Raw genomic sequence first — 15,224 nt, 5'->3', positions numbered from 1 at the left:
TTCTTGGTATTTCTATATCTCAGTAACCGATTAAATATGTATGTAACTTTCGTACTATCCTGCCTGAATAATTAAACCGGGGCGAGGCAGTACACGTCCCTTACACCTTACACCCTCTTCCCACACGGCGAGCCTCATGCGTCCCTCCCACAGCCGTCCTGGAGAGCGCCTGGCACACAGGTCTCGCTCAGCGTTCTGCGGTTAAACTTGGGGGAGGTTTCAGATCTCCTAGTTCAAGCCTCCCTAACCCACCTGAGCCTTTAGAAACAGGGATTCCTGGGCCCCACCTCGAATGACCAAGCCCACAGCTCCCAGGAGTGGGGTGGGAGGGATGCCCCGAAACTATGGTAACCTCTTCTGGAATTCTGAGCATCAGCCGCGTTTGGGAACCCCAGCCGGGTTGCGCACGTCTGCTGTGGCTGAGGACAGGCTCCACAGGGATAGCCCGGACAGTCAGGAGAAGCATGGGGACTTCCTGCCAGGGAGCTGTTTTTACTAGGCTTTCCGTATCAGAATAATCGCATTTTTCCTGGTTGGCATTCTTTCTGAGTCCTAAAAGTTCATAGGTAACCTAGAAAGCAAGTGAGAAAGCAAAACAGCATGACGCTCTTTGCCAACCTTGTTCTGTTCCTGCCTCTCCTCCCCAGCCACCTGTCTCCTATTACTGATGTACTGAGCTCTCCAAATCTACATTGATTCTTGGAAAAGAACGTGAGCCTTGTAGGGTGTGCACGGGTTTCCTAGGACTCGAGCTGGGAAGGCCTCAGGAACTGCCCAAAGGCAGGCTGACCTCTGAGCAGCTTGGTAAGCATCCCCCCAACTCCGGCGAGAAGTCCTGCTCCCGCTCCTCTGCTTCTACGCAGTTTTGTGCAGCAGGCAAATTCTTTAACATGTCTCGATCTGCCCCTCGTCGCTATGGAACGGGGCTGGATGTAGCAATCACGGCTCTCCCAGGCGCAGTGTCCTTGCGCCCTGTGTCAGCTGCAGAGGCGGGTCTGGCCCCTCTCTGGGAGAGGCTGAGGGCCCCGAGGACAGCCGTGTGACCGCTGCCCGGCCATGTCCAGTGCGAAGTACTGCGGGAGCTGGGCATGTGACCGGCTTCAACCTGAGCCACGGCAGAGATCAGCTGCAGAGGCGAAAGCGTCAGGGTTTCTCATGAACGCTCACATTAGCACGGGGAAATCTCTGGGAACCTTCCCTTCTGATTCTCCCGTCTCTTTGCTATACTCCCTTTCCGTCCCGTCAGCGTGTAGTGTGTTTCGATTGGCCGGCTTCCGGTAACCCAGGAGGGACGAGAGCCACACGGGAGTCGGGTGTTTGGGTGCTGCGATGCCCAGGCCACCGCCCTGGCTCGCTGACCAGGCGAGAAGTCTGCGTGTTAGCTGGTATTTGCACACGGAAGTCCCGAGAGGCTCACACACACCACAGTAGGGAGGCTCCCAACTTCCTTAGCCTGAAACTTTTATCCCACACCTCGTCCCACACTCACATGCGACACATTTTGTAGAACTTCTGCCACCTTTAGGATTATTTGCCCCTTCCTATTGTGGGAAAGGTTTTATCGGATGAAGGCCCAGTGTGGCCCGTTCTCCCAGCTCAGGCCAGGTCGGGGACAAGCGGGCGGTGGTTCAGGCAGGATCGCGGGGCTGGGAGAACACAGGAAGGCTGCGAGCGTGTGCAGTACCTGGGGAGGAGATGCTGGGTTTTCGCCTAAGCTGGCTCTTTCTCATTTTGTCGCGGGGCTCGTCCTGGAATAAGGACGTGGTGCAGGATCGGGTCGAGTGTCCTGTGCCTTGTGACGTCCTGCACCCGGTGTTCGGGGATGTCGCTCCAACACCGTTAAAGTAGTTCGTTATGTGCGTGGTTTAAATCTAATCATATTGAGGTGAGAGTGTTTTTGTTTTCTTTTTAGTTTTGCTGTAGGGCACGTGTGCTCATTGGAGAGAGAGAGAAAGGGAGAGAGAGAAGGTGAGAAGTCAACCTTCGGTGGGGATGGCCATGCTGCAGTCCCATCTCCTCCATTTTCCTCTTGGGATTTTGGGCACACACGCACATGTGCTCAGGGTATTTTTCAAGCCTCTGGGTACGGGACTAGAACCACACAGTCAGTCATGTGGAATGCAGCTACCTTCCCTACCTCGTCACCAGCCCGAGAGTGTTCCTTTAGAGAGATTGAGGGACCGGGAGATGGCGTAATGGTTGTCACTGGACTCCCACTGAAGTTTGAGCCCTGGACCCAGAGGTCTAAAACTCACGCCACGAACGTGTGTGTGCGTGCCCCAAATCCCGAGAGACAAGTGGAGGAAAAGGGATTGTGGTGTGGCCATTCCCCCTGGAGGGTGATTTTTTGTTTTCTGTCTCTCTGGCAAGCGCATGCACCCATCGCAAAAGCAAAAGAAGAAAAAATCGCTCTTAAGAAAAGAAAAAGGAGAGTGATAAAACGACTTTCATTTGTGGCCCAACTTCAACCAGCTGGTGGGTTTTGAACTTGTTAGGGTCCCGGATGGGTACGGGGGAGCCAAAGGCTGGTTGCGGGTCAAGGTTTTGTTACTCAGGATTTTCAGCTGGGAATTCACTCTGCTGCATTGCCCCTGGAAGAGTGGGAGGTCCCAGCTCCTCAGGGTGGGCCTGGCCGTCCCCGCCGACCGACCGACTGCCCTGCTCTCCGGACCTTGAACTGGGAAGTTACGTCACGTTTGCCACCCTGTGGCTGCCCTGCTGCTCCAAGCTGCTCCACCTGAATTTGGAGCCACCTAGGTCTCCTCTTCTCCTCTTCCTCCGTGGCTTCTTTCAAAACATGCTGGGATTTATTCAGTCTTTATTTCCCTCACTTAAGAATCAGAGTTTTAATTTCATATTAGCTGTAGGTTTGGCATTCGAGCCTCACCCAGGTCGGGGCCCTGCTGTGATGGTGAGAAGGGAAGGAGGGCCGGACGCTGACGGGCCCTTAGAAGGCAGCGTGGTCTCGCCGCTGTTGACAGCACACCTGGACTGTGGAACCAGCGTACCTGTGTCAGCGTCCTGTGGGGTCTCCACCCTCCCCCCATTTAATGAGACGGGGGCGCGGGGCTTCTAGACCTGAATCGGAGCAGAACCACGTGTGTGATATTCCGAATGAATGCCCCTTCCTGACGAGGTGACCTCAAGGTGGCTTAGTTGAGACCCCAGAAGCTAACTCTGATGGGTGTTCAGGTGGAGGGTGGGCCGCAGATGCCGAAGGGAGTGGAGTCTCTCCCGAGTCCTACTCTGAGTTCAGGTGTGCTGACCGGGGCTTCCGAGTATCTCAGCTTCTCCGCCACCCATGACCGTCAGTGATCTGCAACACGTGGGAGTGGACCACTCTGGCCCCTTGGAGAATGGCCGGCCTTCGTGTCTTTCCTATCGTCCATGGGCTCGACTTCGCGGGCCTTCTGGCTCTCAGCTTTGGGCTGGAAGCTCAGCTGTTGGTTCCTAACCTGGAGGGGTGGAGGCAGCTGTGGTCTGGGCCTCCTGGCATTTCTGTGGATTCCAGGGCCTCGGAGGGGAGAGGCAGCACCCTAGCCTCCTGAACAAGCCCTGGCATAGGGTGCTCAGAGGCCCTGGCCCATGCCTCTTCCAAGCCTGGCCGTTTTTAGACTTTTTAAAAGTGCTTTGATACTTTTTGATACGATTTGCTAATAACTGTTTATAGAATGCCTTCCAGGGTTTTCCTCCTCCTCCCTACCTCCGACCCCCTCATTCATACTGGACAGCAAGCGTCCTGTGGTCAGTGCCAGGACCTGCCACATGGGGCCTCGTCTTGGGCCTCGCCCTTCCCATGGCTGATCTGATAAACCTAGAATCTCGTAAGGGTGCACATGTCCGGCCAGTGAGGGTGACCATCCGTAGGCCCCAGCTGGGCAAGAGGGTGCTGATTGGCCAAGAGACCCCTTTAACTCCTTGGAGGTCTGCATCTCTTCTGAAGCGCCTACCTCAGTGCGTGCACAGCGTGGAGAGACACGTGGGCAACCCGCGTAGCACCTTTCTCATACGGTCATTTCTCCATCACGCGGAGGGCGGGGCCTGGTCTACTCTCCACCCCGCTGTTAAGGGGTCCGAGCGTGGAATCCAGAAGCTGAAACAGCAGCCCTCGCACCTCCCAGCCGCCCTCGGGCTTAGAGTCCATTTCCTTTAGTTCATTTGGTTTTGCTTTATTTTCATATGGATAGAACTGGTGACTTCTGAGGGTCTCTGGGGGTCTTAAGAAATGACCCTTTGGTTGCCTTACTTAAAGGAGAACGAGTGAATGTACAGCGATGGAGGAGAGGGGAAAACCTTCTGGTATCAGTTTTCTCTGAGAAGAGAAACTCCGCCTTGCTAGAGTGACTTGAGGCTGACTTCCCCGGTCCGCTGCTGTGGGGGAAGAGTAAAGTCCCTTGGATTGATTGAGGTTAATGATCAACCACCAGTCCCCTTGCAAACCAGTGAGATATCTGATGATTAAGTAATCCGTTGGAAGTGTTCTGGAGCCTAATATTACTGAAATCCGGACCCGTGTGCGTTTCTTAATTTGTTGCTTCCGTATTTGTAATTTTATGACAGTCAAAGTTTTTGTGTCTTACCTCTTTTTAATTAATTTTCTGCATGTTGCTTTTTTTCTTGGTTTTTAATTCCATACAGAGTATTCAGTTCTGGAAGCACATTAAACAACTGGCCTGCTAGGGTGCAGATTCTTTTATAATGACGTTCTTAGTCTTGTGTGGCTATTACTGTGACCTGCAGTCCTGTTTCTCTGCCGTGTGGATTCCAAACATCATTTGAAAATTAACCAGACTTTATTTTAGTGGCGTGGGAGACTAAGACATTTTCAATTCCACTTATATTGTGCTTCTAATTACCATGTTTTGCCAGGAATTTCATTCAGATCTTTGATTGCAATACTAAGTCTCCATGACCTAAATCTATTTCTTAAATTTGTGTCACTTGGGATAATTTAATTAGAAAAGAAAAATACAAGGACCAGCAGATGGTGTAATGGCTACGTCGCTGGACTCTCACATGGTCTACTGTGGTTCTAGTCTCAGACCTGGAGGCCTGAAACTCGAGTTGGGCGCGTGTGCGTGCGTGCCCAAAATCCCGAGACAAGAATGGAGGAGAAGGGATTGCAGCGTAGCCATCCTCCTGGGGGTGGATTTCTTGCTTTCTGTCTCTCTCTGTCTCTCCAGTGACCACACGTGCCCTATAGCAAAAATCTCTCAGAAAGAAAGAAAGGAGAGAAAGAAAGAGAGAAAGGAAGAGAAAGAGAGAGAGAGAAAGAGAGAGAGAGAGAGAAAGAAAGAAAGGAGAAATACATAGAAACCAAGGGAAGCAACTTATGGCAAGCATATTGTTGCTTTATCAGAAAGGGGCACAGCTCTGACTTCTATGGGGATGGAGTCAGCTAAGGAGCAGGTGCCCTGAGCCTGGGACAGTGAAGCTTCCACCGGCTGCCTGGGGTCTGCAAGGCCACCTGCAAAATGGTCCCGTCACAGCTGTGCAGCTCGGCCCTGCGCCGTTAGCAGTTTGGCACTGAGAGGCGGAGGGAGGCGCCTGCACACCCACTGCACCTGGGGCTTACGTACAACCCACCTCTGGGCCAGTGAACAGCCCTAAACGGGCCTGGCTGCCAGAGTCCTCGCCTGGATCCTTCCATTTCAGCTTCAGCAGAAACAGGTGAGAAATGCTGTGCTTTCCACCTTGCAGATGCAGAACCCGAAGTATGTTACTTACACAGATTGAGCTACTTTCTTCTTAAGAATTATTTATTTCATTCCATTTGTTGTTATTCCTTTTTAATTTGGCCAGAGGAAAACAGAGAGAGGGAGAGAGAAAGGGAAAGTGAGAAAGCAAGCCACCGGGTCTGGGACTTGAACAGCAGTCGGCCATGTTGAAATCCAGAGCCCTTAACTGCCACCCGCTGGCCCCCGGATTAAGCTCCTTTGCCTGCCCGCTTCGTCAGTGGCTGTCTTGGATTGGGTTCTCTCGAACACAGAACCTTAGACAAGGCCTTGGATGCAGGTTCCGGGGGGGAGGTGGTCCCAGGAAGCCAGACTGAGCGAAGGAAGCAGGACTTGCTGGTAGGAAGGGGCTCGGCCTGTGGCTGAGAACCAGGTCACCCCAGCAGCAGCTCGAACGACAGTCATTGATTATGTGGATGTGCAACTGGGCACGGCCACACAGCTCCCAGCGAGGCTCGCACTGTCACAAGGCCTGGACAGGGACAGGCGTGGCTCCTGGAGGTCAGCAGGAGGACAAACTCTCTCCCCTTCCCCTCCTCTCTCCCCCACCACCCTCCCCCCTTTTTCCTTTTGCCCCTCCCCCTCGCTGCCCCACACACACACACACACCTGCTCCTGCCCTGCCCTCTCTCTGGCCCCTCCCCTGGCACCATTACCTGAACTTCTTACGTGACTGCCAACACATATGTCCCAACTGTAATTAGCAGAGGCCTCATGGCTCTCCCAGCCCACCTCTCCAGGCCAGTGAGGCTCCCCAGGTGCAGGGGAGGGGACAGAGCTGGCCTCTTACCAGCAGTGTGGCCGGCAGGCCTGACTCAGTCCCGGTGAAGGCTGCTCCTGACGGTGCAGCCTCGGGCAGCAGCGGCTGCTGTGGCCGGCCCTGGCGGTGTCACCCAGTCACTGCCATCTGCTCCCAGGCACCCTGTCACATCTCTGCATGCAAGGAGTCAGCCACATAGGGCAGAAGGACAGGCAGATGTGACGGGGGACACTGGCAGCATGGGGCCAGTTCTGAGTGCTCGCCGCACTGTGGCTGGGACCAGAGAGGACTGAGGCCATGTGTCAGGACGCCAGAGGGGCCTGTCACGGCACGGGCTGGATGCTAACAGTCTAACGCACTGCCTTTACAGCTGCTATGTGGGGTTCTGAAGTTTGGCCCCAGAAGCTCCACCTGGATGCCAGTATGTGAGTGAGAGGCTGACCGGAGAGCCTTTAGTCTTTATTCAGTCAGTGGCGAAGATTGCTGTCACCTTGCCCAGGGAGCAGGGCCAGGCAGGGCAGAGCGAGGACCCACACAGGAGATGTCATCTCTTCATGTGGACTGAGGCCGGTGCCTGGTCCCAAGGCCTGCCTGCCTCCCTACATTAAGGCCAACGCACGACTCCAGCGACCCCGAATGAGCTGTGAGCACCTCCCCTCGTGCGACACGCGTATCAGGCATCCACTGTAGATCCACGCAGGGTCTGTGCAGGACATGGCGAAGCCCCAGAGGGCTCACGTTCTGGAGGGGAGATGGACCGACAAATACGTGAGGCCTGGCGGGGCGAGTGATCCGCGTGCGCCAGTGCCCTCAGACTTGCACACTTTCAAAGGGCAGAAGCGATGGCACGTGGATTATATCTCGTACAGCTCTGCGGGGGAGGGCGGACGGCCAGTCAGAGGAGGACCAAGCATGGAGGGAGAGGCGGGAAACAGAGGACCCATCACAAGGGCCCAGTGGTGATGAGGCAGAGGCAGCCTGAGCCAGTGCTGGAAGCCACGTGGTTCACAGTGGGTTTGGCTCCCAAGTCAGCCTGACACAGATGCACGCCCACCGAGAATCATCCCCTCGTGCACATGCACACCCTGTCATGAATAAAAAACCAAAGACGTCAGAGGGCTTTGAGCTGAGGACCCGCTCTGAGCCACAGTTTCAAAGGACCCTGTGACTGCTGTGCTGAGGAGAGCGAGGGAAAGGACGGAGGAGGGTCGCCTGTGTGTGGACCACTGCTCCCACAGACCCTGCAGGAAACGCTGCAGCTGCTCCTGTGGCTTTGAGCTGGGAGTAAGTGGCTCCTGGACTTGGTGGCTTAAAGCAACAGCCACTGCCTCACGCCACGGCCTCATGCAGGCTGGGGCAGGGACGAGAGGAATGGGGAGCAGCAGTAAAGGGCACAGTCTTCCTTTTTCCTTTGCTATCGGGCATATACACTGGCAGGAGAGAGACAGAGAGACAGAGAGACAGAGAAAACACTGCCGTCCCGTCCCCCTCCCCCCACCATGGGGAATGGCCAAGGTACAATCCCTTTTCTTCCATTCTTCACTTGGGATTTTGGGCGCACATGTGCACACATCCCCAGTGAGTTTTTCAAGTCGCCAGGTCTGGGACTTGAACCATGAAGTCGGCCCTGTGGGATCCAGCTGCCTTAACCGCCAGGCCACCTGCTGGCCTCGAGGCTTCCTTTTTTTGTGATGATGAAAATATTCTAAAATGGACTGAAAGGCTATTTTAGACTCTATGGCCAACTGCACAGGGTGACTCTCAGCCCTGGTGACTCGAGACACACGCTAGGCACATGCAGAGTTCTGATAGGACAGAGGAGTGGAGGAGGACCTCGCCCTTCTGTCGTGTCTCTGTCTCTGCTGAGTGTGTACACCCTCTGGCAAAAACTAAACAAAACAGGGCCAGCAGGTGGCGTGGTGGTTAAGGCGCTGAACACTCCTGTGAGGCCAAGCATGGAGCTGGTGGCTTGCTTTCGCACTTTCCCTCTCTCTCTTTCTGTGTCTCTCTTTGGTCAAATTAAAAAAATAAATGAGGGAACCAGCAGTTAGCGTAATGGCTATGTCGCTGGACTCCCACGTAGTCGACTGCGGTTCGTGTCCCGGACCCGGTGGCTTAAAACTCACGCCGGGCGCGTGTGCGTGCGTGCCCAAGATCCCGAGAGGAGAATGGAGGAGAAGGGATTGCGGCGTGACCATCCCCCCTGGGGGTGATTTCTCGCTTTCTGTCTCTATGTCTCTCTCTGTCTGTCTGGCGAGCGCACGCGCCCTACAGTGAAAATCTCTCAAAAAAAAAAATTAAATGAATGAATAAATAAAATTTTTAAAAATAATTAAAAAAAGAGTAGAAGTGGAGGCAATTTCTTTAAAAAAACAAAAAACATTGACTAAAGTGATGTTTGTACAACTCTGACTACAAAAACTAAATTGAATGGTATACTTTAAATGAATTGCTGGAATGTGAATTATATCTCAATAAAGTTGTTTAAAATATAGAAGCAACATTTCAATCCTCTCTGAGTTCCGTGTTGGCCTCCCAGCTAGCCACAGCTTGCAGGCCAGGACTCAAGCCCCCTGTTGTATTCTAAAATTGGCGACATGGCGCGTTCCTGTCAGGTCAGCATGAGCGCAGACCTCAGGGTATCCTCCAGAGGGCGCTCCTGAACAACAGTCCTCACAGTGACTCCAGAACCAAGAGCATGGCTGACCTCCCTGCGAACAGATTGTCAGGCCCCTTCCAGGCCCACTGAGTCAGGCTTCCCGGGGCCAGACATCTGTTTTATTATTATTTTAAATTTATTTTGTTTGTTTGTTTTAGAGAATTTTTGCTGTAGGGTATGTGCGCTTGCTGGAGAGACAGAGACAGAAAGACAGAAAGCAAGAAAGCCACCCCCAGGGGTGTGGCCATGCTGCAATCCCTTCTCCATTCTCCTCTCAGGATTTGGGGCATGCACACACATGTGCCCAGCATGAGTTTCAAGTCCTCTGGTCTGGGACTCAAACTGCTGTGGGAATCCAGTGTCTTAACTACTATGCCACCTGCTGGCCCCTTGTTATTTAAAAGAATTATTAATTTATTTTGTCTTTTTTTTTTTTTTTTTTTTTGAGAGGTTTTTGCTATAAGGCACATGCACATGCCAGAAAGACAGAGAGACAGAAAGTGAAAAATCACACCCTAGGGAGGATGGCCACCCCGCAATTCCTTCTCCATTCTTCTCTCTGGATCTTGGGCACGCGCGCACATGCGCCTGGCGTGAGTTTGAGCCACCGAGCCCAGGATTTGAACCACGGTCGACTACATGGGAGTCCAGCAGTAAAGCCAACTGCTGATCCCTGTCATTATTATTTTTAAATTCGCTCTAGGGCACATGAACTCACCAGAGAGAGAGAGGGAAAGTGAGAAAGAAAGCCGCCAGGTCCAGGACTCGAATCGTGGCCAGCCCTGTGGAAGTCCAGCACCTTAATGGCCATGCCACCCGCTGACCCGGCAGCAATCCTGATGCATGCTCAGGTCTGAGTGCCACTGCTGTCTGGAGCTGTCTGCCTCGTCCTTTCACAGGCCTTCCTGGGCCGAGTCTGTGCCCATAGCCACCAGCTGGGCCTGGTTGCTGTGGCCAAACCCTGAACCCCGGGACTTCTCTGGGGTTAAGTGCAGCCTGGTCTAAGGAGAGCTGGGACGCCTAGGAAAGGCCCTGTGGGGGCGCACACCTGCTGCACCCCCAGAAAGCGTCCCTCCTCTGTGCCCTTCCTGTTGACGCCAGCAGGAAGTTCTGGGGAGCAGCCCAGACCTTTGAATTGGCCTCCAGCATCCGCCGGCTCTGCAGCCTCCTGCTCTGCTCGGATGGGATCATTTTACCAGGCATGCTGCAATGGTGATTCATGCCCCCAGGGGCCCTGGTCCCGCTGTCAGTCATCCGAAGGTGCTAAAAATACATGAATCCTGTACACAGCTCTGCATCCCTCAGCGTGCCGGTGCTCTGGGCCTTTTCTGTTCTGGACTAAAATTCGAAGACCTGGATTCCAATGCGATGCGCATCGCCAACTGGCCTCGAGCCAGGTCCTGCTCAGCGCCTCCTGGTCTTCTAGCAGGGACGATGCATCTGATGTGGACAACACAGGCTGTGAGTCAGGACACGTGGGCTTAGCCTTGGTTCTGCCCCATGGCCCGGGACGAGGGCCTTTGGCTCTTCCCGTCTCAGTTCCTTACACTGCGGACAAGCCTTGTTGCTCGAACTGCAGTGTCAGCCCTTCTGTCCACGTCTCCACCAGGGCACACAGGGAGGTCCCCAGAAGCCGTAAGCCTGACTTCCGTGTGGTCATGTATCGCTCCTGCGCCTGGAGCTGGGGCTGTTTTCACACGCCAGGCCAGATCTCTCTCTCACCCTCCTCTGCTCAGCTTCTGTGGGGATGGCAAGAGTTGTCCCAGCCTGCAAAGGGCATGATGACCAGGGTTCGGGTCCTGCCAGGGAGAACTGGGTCATTTCCCTAGTCTCTCAACCACCTGCTGAGATCAACTGTCCAGGAAAGGGTAAAGACCGTCCACTGCAGCCTCGAGGCAGCCGTGTGTGGGGCTGTTGTTGCTTCTTGTCACTTTTCTCCTACGTTTGCCAGAGAAGAGCCCAGCACAGATGCTGGGGACTGCACTTCCTTGCTAGGTCTGCCATGGCTGCGATCAGGGACAGCGGGGCCTAAACAGCAGACCCCTGTCTCCTGCGGTTCTGGGGCTGGAAGCCAGTGGCTGAGGTGGGCAGGGCTGATCTCCCCTCGACTCGTGGATAGCCATCGCCCTGTGTCCTCGCGTGGTCTCTCCCCCATGCATGCCTGTGCCCTAATCGCCTCTCCTTTTAAGGACACCAGTTAGACTGATTAGGGCTCACCCATGCGACCTCATTCTGACTTAATCATCTCCTTACAGGAGCATGTTCTGTGGTCTGGTAGTTAGGACTTCAACATAGAAATCGGGGATTTCAACCACCGAAGACCCTCTGCCCAGACTTCACCCTCCCGCTCCCCAGGCGAGCCAGGAGCCAGACTGCAGGTCACCTCCTTCTGCACTCCTCTGATTGCTCAGATTTAACTCCAGAAAATAGGAAAAAATGTATCATCCATCAGATGACCAGAAACCACCGCGGAGGCACAAGAAATATGAGAAATGAAGAAGATCTCTCTCCTCTAATGGAAAAGAATAACTCCTCTTCCTCCACAAAGGCTACCAAGGAACTCATGGAAATGTCAGATAAAGAATTTAAAATATTCATAGTGACAAAGCTAAGAGAGATGCAAGAGAAGAGAGACAACGAACTCCAGAAGATGCAGGAGGAAAGAGACACCGAGTCCCAGGAGGTGAGGAAGTTCTTGCATGATCTGAAACAGGAGATACACATCATAAAAAAGAATCAAAAGAAATTGTTGGAGATGAAGGCTGTAATACAGGGAAAAAACTTCCCTTAGAAATATCAAAAGCAGACTAGATCATGCGGAAGATCGAATCACAGATGTAGGAGATAGAACCTCTGACCGCGCCCCCAAAATGAGAATAACCTATGAGTAATACTAGATACCATTAAATGCCCAAACATCTGGATCATTGGTATCTCAGAAGGTGAAGAAACTAATAAGGGCATTGATAATCTATCCCATGAAATCCTGGAAGAAAACTTTCCAAACCTAGAGAGGCACTCAAATATCCAGATCCAAGAAATACAAAGGACCCCACAGAGAACCAACCCAAGAAGATCTTTCCCCAGGTACATCACAGCCAGATTGACCAAAACCACAGACAGAGACAAGATACTAAATTTGGTCAAGTTACTTTCAGAGGATATCCCACAAGGCTAATGTCGGACCTCTCATTGGAAACGATGCAAGCAAGGAAAGAATGGGAAAATATACTCAAAGTGTTAAGAAAGAGTGGGAAAACATATTAAAAGTGTTAAGTGACAAACAATTTCAACCAAGAATACTATACCCAGAAAGATGAGCTTTTATATGGGGAGAAAAGACAAAAACAGTCTCAGATAAACAAAACCTGAAAGAATTTACCAACACCAGGCAGGTCAACTTTCCAAGAATTGCTGGAGGGAGTGCTGTACCAGGAAAACTAAAGTCGGACACACAGAAATAAGAGTCCAAGAAACAACCCAGAGAAGGGCCAGCCTAATGGTAGGGACAAGTCCGGAGTTGAGTGTTGACGTCCAGAGTTTACAGGGAAGGTCAGGCCACAGCAACACTGCAAATTCAGTAGAAGAGATTGATTACGTGAGTCTGAACGAGTGAAACAGAATTTTTTTTTACTTTAGACTAAAGCATTACTAATTTTCTTTGATGCTTTGGTTTCCGTATTTAAGAATTTTTGTCTTCTCTTGAACTGTTGATAGGCTCATCTACCTACTATTTGAATGGGATCCTAACTTTTTTTCTGACTTTAAATTTTAAGCAAATTTCTCTTAACATTTAAAAATTTTGATCTATTAAAACTTTTTTTGAAATTAAAAAATACATGAAAAAGTATTAATACCTGTTTAATGACTGGCATAAGCTATGTAGCCAGCGAGGTGCTGCTTTATAGTCCGTTCACTTTGCTCTCTGAGGTTTACGCCTCGAGTCGGACGTGCACTTGTAGGTATGTATATATCAGCTGTGCTTGCTGTTCACAGTCTTTACATTAATTAAGATCTTTAGCGAATCAATAAATAGTGGAAAAAAGCTATGGAAAACAACTGTATAAACCAGAGACAGTGTGGGAGAAGGGGGGGAGTTGGCAGAGGGTGAGAGGTAGGGAATCAAGGGGGCGGAAAAAGAAAAGTATGTAAGAAACAAGAAATAGAAAATTATTTGTTGATGATAACATGTATGGTAATATCCTTGATTGAGCCAATATATAATGTACACTCAATGGAAAATCTCATTTTGTATACTATATTGATGCACAGTGAATAACTGTAAGTAAGTAAGTAAATAAATAAATAAATAAAAACAAAAACCAGGAAACCGGGCAGTGGGGACACAGGTCAGCCCAGAGCGAGCTGTTTCCAGCTACGGTGAACTTAGCACACACGAGGGGGGCACCTCCCCCTCCCCTTCATGACGGGCCACACACTCGTTCCCCAGCTGCGGGAGCATGGCCACAGCAGCCTGCGGGCCAGTCTGGCATCGGGGACTGCCCTCAGCCACAGGTGCCACCTGACCTGAGGACTCCCTCCTCCCTGTGGGCGCTCGTGTCCGGCCATTGGTCAGCAGCTCCTTCTCCAATGTGGGACACCCTCCAGGGGCATCGGCGTCTGTGGTGACCACATCATACGTCACTTGTCCCTCTGGCCAGCCCTGTTCCCCACACCCCGGTAGGTGCCCATTCTCAGAGCACACATCACACCGACGCCCTGCCTGCCAGTCCTTGCCCCATAGCCTATTTCTTGGGAGATCAACTGCCATGAAGGTTTGCGCCTTCCGGAATTCGAATGTCGAAATCTTCACCCCCCAGGGGACGGGCTTAGGAGGCGGAGCCTTTGAGAGGTAGTTAGGTCATGGGGCAGAGCCCTCGTAAACGGGGTCACTGCCCTTACGGAGACCCCTGGGAGGCCCCCACCCCTACCTCCAGTGAGGAAACGGAGGCACCATTTCTGAGTTGTCTATGAGAGCGGGCCCTCCCCTGCACGGGCTCTGTGGGACCTCAATCGTGACTTCCCGCCCCCAGAACTGTGGCCGATAAACCTCTGTTACTTGCGAGTTGCTTGGTCTGCAGCACATTACGGCAGCCCCAGCACTCTGCACCACTAACCGAGGCCCATGCTGTCGCCAGGCCCAGGGCCAGCTTGCTGTTGGCCTTGCATGACACCGGCTGCAGCTGAGGCACCAAAGCGCGTGTAAGCTCAGCGTGCACTCTCCCCGCCCGATGAGAAGCCCGGCAGGGAGCCGGTGGTTCGCACCCACCATGGGGGGAGCGCGGGCAGAGGAGAGGCAGGGTCTGCTGATGCTGATGGCTGGGGTGAGCAGCCCTGCCCTAGGTCTGAGGCTGGTCCCGGCCGGTGGGAGAGGCGCTCGCACTTTACCTCTCAGTGCTCAGGGTTAAGACTCGGCTGTGGCGTGACACGATCCCAGCTCAGATGGCCTCACGTCAGGACAGGGCCCGGCTGCACATATAATTGAAAAGTCCAGGCGAGGCTGGTCGGGAGCCCAATGGCACTGTGGGAACTTGTCCCTCTCCGGGTTTCGGTTCTGCTCTTCACTGAACTGGTGTCATTCACGTGGGAAATAGATGTCGTTGCAGTAGCCCAGGAGTATCAAACCCAGAAGGAAGAGAATTTCTCATTCCCTGGGGTTTAAAGTCGCAACACTGGGCCAGCTCTCTAGTGGAATGGTCAAGGGAGGGAGAGCCACATGGCCAACCATGAGGTTCAAATCCTGTCTGGCAGCTTGGGAAACACGCCAGGTGTGTGTGTGCGCGTGTGTGTCCCAAATCCCACCAGGCGGGGACGCGGAGAAGGGGTTGCGGGGTGGCCATACCCTATTGAGGGGCGCTTTCTCCCTCTACCCCATCTCTCTCTGGCAAGCACATGTGCTCTCTGGCAAAAAGTGAAAAAATACAAGGCCTGGATCGAGACTTTCTGGCCAGGGCTGGACCCCATGGCCATTCCCTAGCAGGGACAGGAGGGCTCAGCCCACTGATGGGCCAGCCTGGAAGCTGATGCCACCCTGGGAGCTGAGCCGTGACAACAGGAGGGGAGGGACGGT

The sequence above is a fragment of the Tupaia chinensis genome, unplaced genomic scaffold (assembly GCF_000334495.1).
Source record: "Tupaia chinensis unplaced genomic scaffold, TupChi_1.0 Scaffold000355_1, whole genome shotgun sequence".
NCBI lineage: Eukaryota > Metazoa > Chordata > Mammalia > Scandentia > Tupaiidae > Tupaia > Tupaia belangeri.
This window is presented reverse-complemented; position numbering follows the sequence as displayed.